Source organism: Octopus bimaculoides, chromosome Z, assembly GCF_046866305.1.
Source record: "Octopus bimaculoides isolate indiv1 chromosome Z, ASM4686630v1, whole genome shotgun sequence".
NCBI lineage: Eukaryota > Metazoa > Mollusca > Cephalopoda > Octopoda > Octopodidae > Octopus > Octopus bimaculoides.
The window spans coordinates 38,208,706-38,223,705 of NC_142944.1; positions in this window are offsets into that span (position 1 = coordinate 38,208,706).

A 15,000-nucleotide genomic window follows, 5' to 3' on the forward strand; every position below is an offset into this window, starting at 1 on the left:
ACTAGATGGCAATTTTTTTATGCCAAAACTGTAACAAGGGACCAGCCCTCTTACAAAATGTTAACGGTTTTCCATTTGGTTGAGAACCGAATTCGCAACAAGCTCTGAAAGATGCTGTGTGGGAGTAAATTGCGGCCTTAAGAATATTACTCAACTACTACGGTAGTTGAATGATATATATATATATATATATATATATATATATATATACAGGTGTTGGACAAAGTAATGGAAATACCTAGCACCATAGCATCGTAATTTTGAAATATCTATAAAACTATCAATGCTTGTTTATTTTTATGTTTTTGGATTTATTATTAGTGTTGCTTGATATGTTTTGTTAAAATTTCTGTTTCTTTTCAGGTGTCATCAGAAAAAGGTAATTAGAATTCATTAAAATGACGAATCTGTCGGACTTTCGAAGAGGTCAAATTGTTGGTGCTCGTATGGCTGGCGCTAGCGTAACGAAAACAGCCGAAATATTTGGTGCATCAAGAAGTACTGTCTCGAAAGTAATGACAGCCTTTGACAAAGCGGGAAAAATCTCCTCACTGAAACAAAACTCCGGAAGAAAACCAAAACTTTCACATAGAGACCGTCGGACTCTTATGCGAATTGCTAGGAAAGATCACAAAAGTATTGCTCCTGAAAATTAATGCAGAAATTAATGACCACCTCGGGAACTCAGTTTCCAGAAAAACTGTTCACCGAGAGCCGCACAAAGCGGGATCTCAAGAAAGGGTTGCAATCAGAAAACCACTACTTTCAAAAACAAACATTACAAAGAGTTTAAAGTGGAGTAAAAACCTACAGAATTCGTCCCTGGAACAGAAGAATGCTATTTTCTCGAACACATCATCCTTTATCTTATTTCCGACCCCCAGCCGAGTATACGTGTGGCGACAGTCAAAAGAAGTAGTTGAACCAGACTGCCTTCTTCCAACTGTTAAACATGGAGGAGGAAGGATCTGTGATGATCTGCGGGTTATATCTTGGAAATCCACCAGCCCAATGTTTTCCCTTCATGTCAGAATTAATAGTCAAGAATATTTAAGCATTTTATCTGATCAAATTCATCTTATGATTGCAGAACTTTTTCCGGAGGGAAACGCAATCTTTCAGGATGATAATGCACCAATTCACACAGCTAAGTTTGTTCCTGAATGGCACGAGGAACGTTCTAGAGAAGTTGAACATCTTGTCTGGGCACCACAGTCAACAGATCTCAATATTATTGAACATTTCTGGTGCATTTTAGAAAAAAAATGTAAGGAGTTGATATCCTCCACCAACATCACTACAAGAATTAATGAATGTTTTAGTTGAAGAATGAACAAAAATTCCTTCGGTGAAAATTCAAACTTTGTACAAGTAGAATTCAAGCTGTAATTACTGCCAAAGGCGGTCCTACAATATATTTAAATAAATTTGTTTGAAATTTTAACGTGTTTCCATTATTTTGTTCAACCACTGTATATATATATATATATATATATATATATATATATATATATATATGTATATATATTTTCAAATATATATATATATATATATATATATATATACATATATATTACATACACACACAAATATATATATATATATATGTATACATTCATATATACATATATGTATATATATATATATATATATATATATATATATATATATATATATATATATATATATATACATCAAGGATTGAACAGACAGAAAACAGCAAGGACAAAAACTTAGACGAAAGCATAGCAAACAAGAAACTAGACGAAAACTGAACAAACGGGGAATATAGACAAAGACACGATACGCGAAATTTTCGCAGGTGAGTTTTCCTCATCAATCAATGAACCAAAATATCATCGTGACATATATATGTAAATATATATGTATATAAATATAATCATAAATATATAGGGATTGACAGTAACCTGCTTCTCCAACATACTGAGAATTCAGAAATAGCAGCCAAAGAACTACTGATTCCAAAACTACAAATTTTACTCTAAATTGATAGCGATATTTTTGATACACACAGAACAAAAAACAGTAGAGAAGAGTAAAAAAACCACTTGCCTTTAGTTAATTTAGTACGATCGTTTCACAGTTAAGAGCAAAGAATACTCTATTCTGATCCTCAGCTAAATATTCTAATAAATTTGTTAATGTGTAAATAACTCACGTTAATTTTGACCATGCGACATCAAGACCACGTGAGGTAGACGTTAAGAAATTTATCGGCCAGTGAGTTCAAAAATATCGCTATCAATTTAGAGTAAAATTTGTAGTTTTGGAATCAGTAGTTCTTTGGCTGCTATTTCTGAATTCTCAGTATGTTGGAGAAGGAGGTTACTGTCAATCCCTATATATTTATGATTATAAATGATTTTACCGATAAGGTTTTTTCATACTGGGCTACCCGGCAAAATTGTTAATTATTAATTTTATTACTAATTGAAGATTCCCTGCCCTGCATATCTATATGTATATAAATATATATAGGCGTAGGAGTGGCTCTGTGGTAAGTAGCTTGCTTATCAACCACATGATTCTGTGTTCAGTCCCACTGCATGGCAACACGGGCAAGTGTCTTCTATTATAGCCTCGGGCTGACCAAAGCCTTGTGAGTGGATTTGGAAGACGGAAACTGAAAGAAGCCCGTCGTATATATGTATATATATATGTGTATGTGTGCGTATATGTTTGTGTGTCTGTGTTTGTCCCCCCTCCCTCAACATCGTTTGACAACCGATGGTGGTGTGTTTACGTCCCCGTAACTTAGCGGTTCGGCAAAAGATGCTGATAGAATAAGTACTAGGCTTCCAAAGAATAAATTCTGGGGTCGATTTGCTCGACTAAAGGCGGTGCTCGAGCATGGCCACAGTCAAATGACTGAAACAAGTAAAAGAGTAAAAGAGTATACATATATGTATATACGTATGTATGTCTATATATAAATATATATATATATATAAATATATATATGCATATATATATATATACATATATATATACATGTATATTTATATATGTATATGCATGTATATACATACATATACATACGTGTATACAGGCAGGAAGAGCTGTTAGAGAGAGAAAGAAAAAAGAAAGAAAGAAATATATATATATATATATATATATATATATATATATATATATATATATAGAGAGAGAGAGAGAGAGAGAGAGAGAGATGTAAAATATATTCGTTGAAATAATGGATAATTTTTCTCATGCTATAAGTAAACACAACACTGCAGGTTTGATCTACAATATATACGTATGTATATCCATATAATCATTGGTTTATATATGTATATATATATATATATATATATATATATATATATATATATATATATATATATATATATATATATATATATATGAATATGAATACAAGATATATGTACATGCATTTTTGTATTTATGTATATGTAGCTATATAAGTTTATGTATTTAGGCATACATTGAGATAAATAAGCAAAAAACAAAAAAACTACTCGAGTGAGACAGATGAATCACTCAGTGTGTACGTCTCTGTTTAGCCTTTGTTCATTCGTTCAGGTGCAGATAGATCAATCTTTGTCGATTCATAAGCGAAAGGACACAAATAATACACACACACACAGACACTCACACACACACACACACACATACACATACACTTGTATATATATATATACATATATATATTCTATAGTTTCAGCTGAGAGCTGCGGCCATGCTGATACACCGCCGTTTTGCTACACTTTTATTACTGAGAGCCTCCTCCAATATGTGGCACTTGGTGAAGAATGGAGTTTGATTTAGCAACCCTCATTTGCACCTCCTGCCGCAAGGTAGGTTCATCTGGGACTCTGGACAGGAAGAAGTCCACCTTTCATTTAAAAACTTCTACATTTACTTTGTGCAGGTTCCTCAGGCTATTTGGGAGAATATTAAAAAGCTGTGGGCACCTGAAGCCCAAACTGTTGCAGTAACTGGTCCTGAAGCGCGATGGCATTGCTGGGATCTTTGGCACTATGCAGTGTCGTCCCGTTCTGGCATTGGTGTAGCTTTCAATGCCAAAATTTGGCACAATTCCTTCCAGGATCTTCCAGATGTATATTACCGCATACCTCTGCCGCCTTCTCTCCAGGGAGTAAAGTCTTAGCTGTTTCAGCCTTTCCTAGTAGCTGAGTAGTTGCAAAGAGACAATCTTCTTTGTGAATCTTCTCTAGATTGCTTCAAAGTCCGCTGTTAATTTCACACTGGTGGGTGACCATAGCTGTGAGCAGTAATCCAGGCGGCTGAGGACGAATGTCCTCCAGAGGACCATCATGGTTTCTTTATCTCTGGTTCTGAATGATCTCAGGATCCAGCCAGCCAGTCGTCTGCACTTTGTCGCCATCTTGGTACTGTGCACTTGGAAAGAGGCATCATCACTCATGTCGCTACCCAGGTCTCTCACTGATTTAGACTCTGGGATTGAAATTCCCTGCAGACCAGTGTACTCTGAAAGTTTCATATTCAGTTTTGGACGTTGGTAGCGCAGGGCTTGGAATTTTTCAACATTAAACTGCATATTATTATGCTCAGCCCATCTGTAAATTGAGTCCAAGTCCTGCTGCAGATGTGCAACATCACTGGAGTTCTGTATTTTCTGCAAGACTTTCGTATCGTCTGCGTAGCTTGCAAGGGTGGCTATCCGGGCACTTGAGGGCATATCTGAGTGGGCGACTATAAAAAGCAATGGTCCCAAGACAGTGCCCTGTGGAACACCGCTCACTATTTGTGTTTTCATAGAGGTGGCTCCATTAGCCATTACTGCCTGACTTCTATCATTCAGAAAGTCATGTAGCCACTCTCCAAGTTTTCCAGCTATGCCAAGATCACGCAGTTTGTGGCATATCACACCATGATCCACTTTATCAAAATCTTTTGCAAAATCAAGGTATATTACGTCCACATTTGAGTTGTTGAGTAACTGCCTCAACACCCAGTCATAATGTTGTAAGAGCTGGGTCAGGCAGCTCCTACCTGGTCGAAAGCCATGTTGGGTATCACACAGCAAGTTATTTTCTTCAAGGTATGCGATTAGTTTTCCTCTGACTATCCTTTCCATGACTTTGCTGATGTGTGAAGTCAGAGAGATAGGCCTATAGTTTTGGGCATCTGCTCTGCTCTGCATTTATATATGTATATATATATATATATATAAATACATATGTATATATATACATTTATACATATATATATGTATATATATATATGTATATATATATATATATATATATATATATATATATATATATATATATATATATATATATATATATATATATATATATATATATATATATATATATATATATATGTATATATATATATATATATATATATATATATATATATATATATATATATATATACATATATATATATATATACATATATATATATATATATATATATATACATACATACATACATACATACATACATACATACACACACACACACACACACACACACACACACACACACACACACACACACACATATATATATATATATATATAATATACATTTATATCATATTAGAAGAAAAAGCTCTAAAACCAAGGCAGGGCAGGTATCTCAAGTCATTTAGAATATTTGATATTAGGCTAAGGGGAATTTGAAGTCTTACAGCTGTTTCTAGGATATCCCATGTAATAGGCTAGCATGTCTGTACACTGAGTATTCCGTCATCAGAGACAAGGTGAGTATGTATGAAAGATCTAGACAAGGAAATTCATAGTTTATAATGAATAAAATAAAAGAATAAAGAGTAAAACAGTAGATGGAAAAATACAGACAGGAGAATAAAATTTGCAGCTCATTGAGGAAAACCCTAAATTGAAAATAGCTTGTAAAGAAGGAAAAAGACCTGAATACCCAGGGTAAATAATTAGCTGTAAAAATAATAATAAATTAATAAATTAAAAGATATATCCGTTAAAAAATATTCACGCTAAATTACATATACATTTAGCAATATATACACATACCAAACAATCTGTATGTTTAGTGTATATACGTATATTGTAGATTGTTTGGTATACTCTTTTACTTGTTTCAGTCTTTTGACTGTGGCCATGCTGGAGCACCGCCTTTTAGTCGAGCAAATCGACCCCAGGACTTATTCTTTAGAAGCCTAGTACTTATTCTATCGATCTCTTTTGCCGAACCGCTAAGTTACGGGGACATAAACACACCAGCATCGGTTGTCAAGCGATGTTGGGGGGACAAACACACACATACAAACATACACACACACATACATATATATATATATATACATATATACGACGGGCTTCTTTCAGTTTCCGTCTACCAAATCCACTCACAAGGCTTTGGTTGGCCCGAAGCTATAGTAGAAGACACTTGCCCAAGATGCCACGCAGTGGGACTGAACCCGGGACCATGTGGTTGGTAAGCTAGCTACTTACCACACAGCCACTCCTACGCCTTGTATATATTGCTAAATGTATATTTAGCAATATCTCAACCACCTGTACTATGCATCCGCGAAAATCTCAATGATTCTATGTGGTAAAAAGATTAGAAAACGACAACATTCCCACAAAAGCCTACTTGGCAAGAGCGTATTCAACACCAAATTCAGCTACGTAGGTTTGACATAGAATGTTTAAAAACCTAAAGTTTGACAAGACTAACAAACCAACAAAAATCCGAAAATTAATGAAAAAGTATAATATGAAAACCATACCTGACATCGATACCACCATAGAAACTATTACGCAAAAGGTATGTGCTAAAGCTGCCCGCATAGCAAGGTACGAAAACCGCGTTAGATTCTTCAACGACAACATGTTCAGAAATAACCCAAAAAAGTTTATAGGAAGAATAGGAAAATACTATTTACAGTAAAGTCTGTCCCATCAAAAGGAGTGCAGGAATTCTGAAATAAAATTTGGGCAGAAGAAAAAACACATGAAAAGGCCCCTTGGATTGATAAAATATCTACCGACTTAAACTCCGTAGAAGAGTAAAAGTGTGAGGGTATCAAGCTAGAGGATGTAAGATCTGCTCTGAGGAAGCCAAGTAAATGGAAATCTCCAGGAAAGGATAAAATTCCTAACTTCTGGTTGAATGCTTTCCCAGAGAGCCATGAATTACTAACAAAACTTTACAACAATGTTTTGCAGCAATCTAGTATGATTCCCTCTTAACTAGTTAATGGTTTAACATTTCTGCTTCCAAAAAATGAAGAAACAAAGGAATCAAAAACTTATAGACCCATAACCTGCTTAGCAATGATGTATAAAATGCTAACATATGTCTTGACTGAATATTCCTAAAGTTTTTTTAATAGAAAGTGGCATATTACTTAATGAGCAGAAAGGATGTAAAAGCATCTTGGAAGATTGTCACAAACGACACAAAAACTTGTCATTAGCCAGGATAGACTATAAAAACGCTCTTGATAGTCTACCACATAGTTGGATTAAGAAATGTCTGCGGATGTATAAAATAGCACCTACTCTGCGAAAATTTTTATCTGTAAGTATGAGATCATGGAGATCCACGCTGACTTTGAATAGTGGCAATGAATCTCTCAATGGTGGAGACGTAAGAATTTCGCTTGGCATTTTCCAGGATGACTCTCTATCACCACTCCTCTTCTGTCTACCCTTAATGCCTCTCTCGAAAATGTTCGATGATATGCAATATGCCTATAAAATGTTTGATAAAAATATAAATCATCTCTTTTACATGGATGATTTAAAGCTCTTTGCAAAAAGTGACCAACAACTCAAAGGCCTACTAGTGATTGTTAAACAATTCCGTGATTATATCAGGATAAAATTTGGCCTCGATAAATGTGCAAAAGCTACCTTCATCAAAGGTAAAATGACAGAAACGTGCAACGGTAATTTTGACCATTAGAATGTCATAAAGGAGTTAGAACCAGCGGAGAGCTACAAATCACTAAGAGTATTTGAAAGGAACGGAATCAAACAGTAAGTGATGAGGGAAAGGATTGGAAGAGAATGTTATCGCAGGGTGAGAGCAGTACTTAAGACAGAGCTGAATGCAAGAAACAGGATCGAAGCGATCAATACTTTAGCCATACGACTCGTGACATACAGTTTCAATATCATTAACTGGTCAATTACTGAAATATGTAATTTTGATAGAAAAATACGAAAATTATTGACAATGCATAGAAGGCACCACCCTAAGGCAGATATAGAACGAATTTACCTGCCAAGAAAAGAGGGTGGCCGTGGACTTTTACAACTGGAATTAAAAATGAAGATTGCCACAACTGGCTTAAACACCTACCTGAAAAACTCTGATGACTGGATGTTAAAACTTGTCTCAAAACATGAAAACAAGAAAGCATACTCAGTACCAAAACAGGCAAAGGAATATCTAAGTAAATTTCAAATGCAACAAATCCCAGAATTAGATGTACTCGAAACAAGCACAGAACAATCTAAGCGTATGAAAACCCGTGCTAAAATTGCTGTCTTAGATATTTTTACTGATAAATGGCAAGAAAAACCTCTCAATGGCAAATACCCAAAGAGAGCTAATAATGGCGATGTTGACAAAGCCCATACCCATCAACGGTTAGTGTCTTCTAGCTTAAAATCAGAAATACAAGTGTTTATCATAGCAGCCCAAGATCAATGCTTACCTACAAAAAACTACCAGGCCAAAATATTAAAGACCAGCAGTAGCCCAACATGTCGTGTATATAAACAACAAAATGAAACCGTTGATCATGTAGTCTCCATGTACAGTCTTGCACCTACAGAGTATCTCAACAAGTATGATAGAGCTACTTATATATTCACTGGGTAATTTGTAAAAACCCGGACCTGCCCTATGTTAAAAATTGATGGGAACACAAATCACCTCCACATCTCACTCCTTTGGAACTTCACCACTCAAACTTACAAAAAGATAAATGCGTATAATCCGCACATTATATTGAAAGGCTTCAGACAAAATTCATGCCTCCTCATTAATATGACTGTCCCAATCGATATAAACGTATCTGTCAAGACCTACCAAAAACTGAGCAAGTATAAAGATCTTGAGATAGAATTTAGCAAAACATGGAACCTGAAACTAAAACAATACCTGTTGTCATAGGTGTCCTAGGAATGATAGCAAAAGGAGCTGATTGCTACCTAACTCAGATACCAGGAAACCCTAAAATAGCAGAAATTCAAAAGTGAATGCTTAATGGAACTGCCCATATCCTACGTAAAATACTGTCTATGTAATCTCAAATTTTAAAACAAACTCATCATTTTCTTATGATTTCTTAATCATTCTCTAGAACAGTACTTGGTGCAAAACCAAATATATGCGCCCTAGTCATAACACCAGCATGAACTTCTAACTTGTTGTCTCTTGAGGTCTCTGGGTGAGACTTGGAGTCAACTTGTACAAATACGAAGCAACAGTCAAACATATAATAATAATAATAATAATAATAATAATAATAATAATAATAATAATAATAATAATAATAATAATAATAATAATAATAATAATAATAATAATAATAATAATAATAAATTACCAAAAACACATAATGAAAAGAAATATAACAAGTAACTGTAGAATATGTGGAGATCGACAAGAAACAATAAATCATATTATCTCTGGCTGCCCAGTCCTGGCTAAGAAGGAATATATCCACAGACACGACAGAGCTGGGACCTATATACACTGGAAGCTATGCCAACATTATGGAATAACAACAGAAAAAAGATGGTATAAACACACGCCAGAAAAGGTCACAGAAAACGAGAAAGCAACCATACTCTGGGATATGCCAATACACACAGATAGAGAAATTAAGGCAAATAGACCAGATATAGTTATCAAAGATCATGAAGAAAAAAAATGCTTTATAATTGATGTATCAATACCAGCAGATGACAACGTTTCTCTAAAAGAAATGGAAAAACTTTCAAAATACAAAGACCTGGAAATAGAGATAACTCGAATGTGGAATCTAAAAACAGAAACAATTCCTATCATAGTAGGTGCCTTAGGTATAATAAAAAAATATTCAGACAAATACATAACAAAAATAGCAGGACTTACAAATATATATAACATACAGAAAATTGCACTACTGGGTACTGCACACATCCTACGCAAAACACTTTCAATACAGTAAACATAAGAGCACCACAGCAAACCACAGCACATACCCAAGGCGCACAGAGCTGCGCTCGGTAGTGAAGTGAAAGCACGTTATAAAAATAAAACTACTGAATAATAATAATAATAATAATAATAATAATAATAATAATGATGATGATAATAATAATTATAATAATGGTTTCAAATTTTGGCACAAGGCCAGTATGTTTCAACTAGTTCTTATTTTATCGAGACTCTGAAAGGATGAAAAGCAAAGTCGACCTCGGCGAAGTTATGTGTAGTTGATATTAAGAAGAAAAATGAAGAATAGGACGTGTCGTGTACTCTCATACATATACGCGGACATTCCCCAAAGAAACTGGAATTTTGCAATATTATTTTACTCGCTTAGTCTTACATGTCTACACTTTTATCGCCCCCAAAGTATTCTCCATTTAAAGCGATGGATCGGTCCAGATGCGTTTTCCACTGTTCGAAGCAGTCCGGGAAGCCTTGTGACGTGATGATTTTTAACGCCTTTATCGTTTTTTCTTCACCTCTTACACATCTGCAAAACGGTTTCCTTTAAGGACTTTTTCGAGGAACAAAAACAGTCGCAGGGTGCAAGATCGAGTAAATTGGGAGGCTGGGTAAGCGAGGTCATGCCATTTTTGTGAGTAAGGGAGGCATAAATTTTGCTGCAATTACTCGTTCAAAATTTTTAGGCAAGAGCTCCAGGACACACCAGTCACATCAAGAAGTTCAATTGTTCAGCGGCGATCCTTCATGAATTTTCGTGTTATTTCAATTCATTCAGGAAGTCGTCGATCGCCCTGAACGAGGTTGGTCTTCAAGCGACAGGTAACCATTTCCAAAGCGTGAAAGCACTTGTAAACTTGTATTTTGCTTATGGCAGCGTCCTTGTGAGCTGTTTGAAATATGATAATTGTTTCACCCGCCGTTTTCCCCAGCAGAAAGCAGAATTTCACAGAAGCATGCTGTTCCTTCATTTCAGCCATCGCAAAAATCGACAAAAAGGGGAGAAGCACAACGTGGAAATACGATTTCACTCGACGCGGCCGGTCGACAGGCAGATGCCTGAGGGTCGAATCAAGTGGCTTCTAGCGGTGGAAGCTTGAACTAAAACGGGCTTCTCCCACAGAGAACGTTTCCGGTTACTTTTGAGTACTCCCGCTTATATGTTGCCTCTTCTATTTATAAACTAACAGTTTCTCTTAAGAGATCATCTTCAATGGAATTACTCTCAACTCCAGGGAATTTTTTATTGTGATACTCCAGTTAGTGTTAAAAGCAATTGCACTGCATACTTCAGTTTTGTTGCTATAGATAGCTGTATAAACTTGATCGAGATTTACGGCAAATAAGATGTCAGTCTAGCAGCGAGCGACGTACTTACTGGTCATATACAACATACCTCAGTTAATTTCAAGAGCAACGTCATTCACTTAATTATGCAGCGGTTTATTGTGCGGCGTGCAGTGCATAATTCTGTCCATGCTGCATTTTCACAGCGCGAAAGAAAATGTGGACTCTGTCAGAGTTTGGCACCAGCTGCCTGTCCGACAATTGGCTGAAACAATAAATTTTCAAAGGCAAAGCTTATAGATAGATACATAGTTAGATAGACAGAGAGATGTAGTTAAGTTATACATGCAAATACATACATACACACATACATACACACACAGATATATAATATACGTATACACACATGCAAATACACTCACACACATACAGTCACCAGTATATATGAGTTAAATGAATGCCGTGAGCGAATTTAATACGATTAGTTTTACGTGATTAATGAAACTTGACTTTGTCACACAATCATATACAGGGTGCGTAACATGTTTGAGGACAGATTTGTGTTTATAAAAAAAAAAACAGATATATATATTAACAGATATAACTTTATTTATCAAAAATGCTATGAAGATAAAAATAAACTTTCTTTTCTATAATATTATTCAATAAAGCCACCTTCAGCTTCAACAACTACTTCTAAACTGATCTAAATCATCTACACGCTCGAATCAAGTGGCCCTCGTTCAGTTTGGACATCACTCTGACTATGGCAGCTTTCAAGGAATCTTTGGTGCTATTGGTGTGTTCATTGACCTCTCTCTCTCAACAACGCTCTACACGTAATAATCCAATGGATTGAGATCTGGGGAATTAGGAGGCCAAATGTTAGGGGTTATGTGATCGTGAAAATTTTCAGCCGTCCATTCCTTAGAGCCATGTGTGATCGTGCAGTCTTACTGAAACACACGTGGCCTTCCATTGCATACACTGTCTATCCAAGGCTTAACAATTGTTTCCAGGACCTCAACGTAGGTGAAACAGTTAGCTCTAATGCCTTGTGGAAGGAAATAAGGAGGCATCACATGTCCTTCATTACTGACAACCCCAACAGTTTCAGGAAATTTTGTATGCATTACGCATGGAACTTCAGAAGGGTCTGCACATAACCATTTATCATTTCTTCTGTTAATTCTGATCTTGGTCGAAGTTTTTTGCGTCTGAGAAAACCAAATGAAATCTTCCTCTGCTGGAGTTTTCAGTTTGTTTAAGAGTCTTACTTTTTTTCTGACAAATTAACCTTTCCTCATCATATAAAACGTATATATTTTGTCTTCGTGGACAACATTTCTGACTGTTCCTTCTGACACATGGAAATCTTTTGCAATTGACCTCATGGACTTTCTGGGATTGTAATCAATGGTCTGTTGAACTTGCGGGATAAATTCTGGTGTTCTGATGGTTTCAGAGCGTTTAGAATGCTTTTTATGCTTTGATACTGGTGATAAATTTCCATCTTCAGTCTCTAGCTCCTTACAAACGTTGTAGATGAAAGATCTGGAAACTTTTTAAGATAGAGATATTTCTAAATCGCTATGCTAAATCGCTATATCAGTATGCCTTCTCATCTCTTGAGTAAATTGAGGGTTTACCGTTAATATTTTCTGAAACAAAGATTATACAGAGTTAACAAAAAATGTAGCAATGACCCCAAACGGTATGTTCTCAAATACATTACGCACCTTGTATATATAGTTTTTTTTTCATGAATTCATTACACAGTCCCAGATCACTGAGAGATTGCGCCCTACTGAGGCGTACTCGCCGTTCTTCATCTTGAGGAATTGCTTCGCTCGCCTAAGCTGCATTTCTCGCTACGCAATGCGCCATGTCCCTCGCTCAGAGACCGCCAGGATGATTTCATAACGCCATCCAGATCTGTGCCGAACTGATCTGCAATGTCAGTTTTGGCCGAACTGACATTGGCATCGGGCCAAACTGCCTATTAGATTCGGTGGCTTTGGTCACAGTTCTGCAGTGGACCTGACTCTGTCGGTCTATCTTCCCTCGCTCTCTTCCAGCCGCATCCTCATTGACAGATACTCCACAGGAAAGCCGAACCAGATGTGGCCCAGGAACTGGAGTCAGCACAAGCCAAATGGACTGTTTATGGGCTTGATGTTCCCAGAATATTGATATCCAATGTACCTGGGACAGCATCAGATGCAAATCCACCTTCGAGTGGCTAGAGACATTACTAGACCACCACCGCCTTGCTTGCCTCCGTTCCGCATCGTAGCCAAATAGCGGCACATGGTTCCATTCGGTTCCCACCTCATCTGCTGGTACCCTTCTGGTTGAGTACATCCGTATCAGAGTGATAATTTCCTTTCTTATTTTTTTCTCTATTTTCTTTGAAGCTATCTGTTATTGTAAACCCCATTGAAGGGAGATAACAGTTTTTGGTTTGGTGTTCTGTTTCATAATTATTTGTATTATTTTTCCAAGATCTACGTGTGTTCAGATCTTCACGAATAATTTTGTGTACAGTTGCCACAAGAAGTCCAAGCCGTATGCTCGTTGTCTTTTCTAAGTTTTTTAAACCCTGCGATAGATATTTTGTCAGAAAACTTTAGTTATAAAATGGTTTCTTTCTAGAGTGAATACATTTTCTCCATGCCAGATATTAAGCGGTGTATTCTAAATGCAATTATTATTTTTCTTGTTTTCCTGTCTAGACATGTTAATTTGTTTAGTATCCAGTTGAAAACATTACACTATAACACTGTGTAACACGATTTTGTTCTTGAGTAGCAACTGTTATTTCCTGTTTGCTTATCCCTACAAAGTATGAAAAATAGTAAATATTTCCTTCAAACTTTGCTTTTGTTGCGATATTTATTCAAACCCAAGGAATCCCTCTCAACACATGGCTATCATGCTCTCCCACTTCCCTTGGGAACATGCTTAAGTGGTTAAGGTCAAGCAACTGACAAGAAAATCTGTGTTATTGAGCAAAATATTTGTCATAACGATATTTCTGCTTCAGTAACTCAGCGCTGAATCTCTTTGAAATGTAATGGAAAATAGGTCAACTTCAAAACATTGATGTCCCGGTCACAAAATCAAAGTTGAAGGGAAGAGTAGTCATTTCCTTTGATTTCCAGATATAAGCAGATAGGAAATAACACTTACTGAACAAAGACATAAACAAATTTTATTACACAGTAGTTGAACTTTTAAAAAATACAAAGAAATGATTTTTAAATATCATTTCAAGTTTCATCCGCTTGGTACACGGTTTTGATGATGGCAAAGAACATAGGGCACTGAAATGTCAACAGGGAGTCCTCGGAAATGACTGTTGCAGTTTTAACACCTGCTACCTAATGCGAGAATTTTTCTTACGGCAACAAGCAGTGACTATGGCTTTTTACAAATCAAGTTGTCTCAAAGATATTTGAATTTGAACAGATTAAAACGTTTGCTTAACACATCCATCGATATATAGGATGC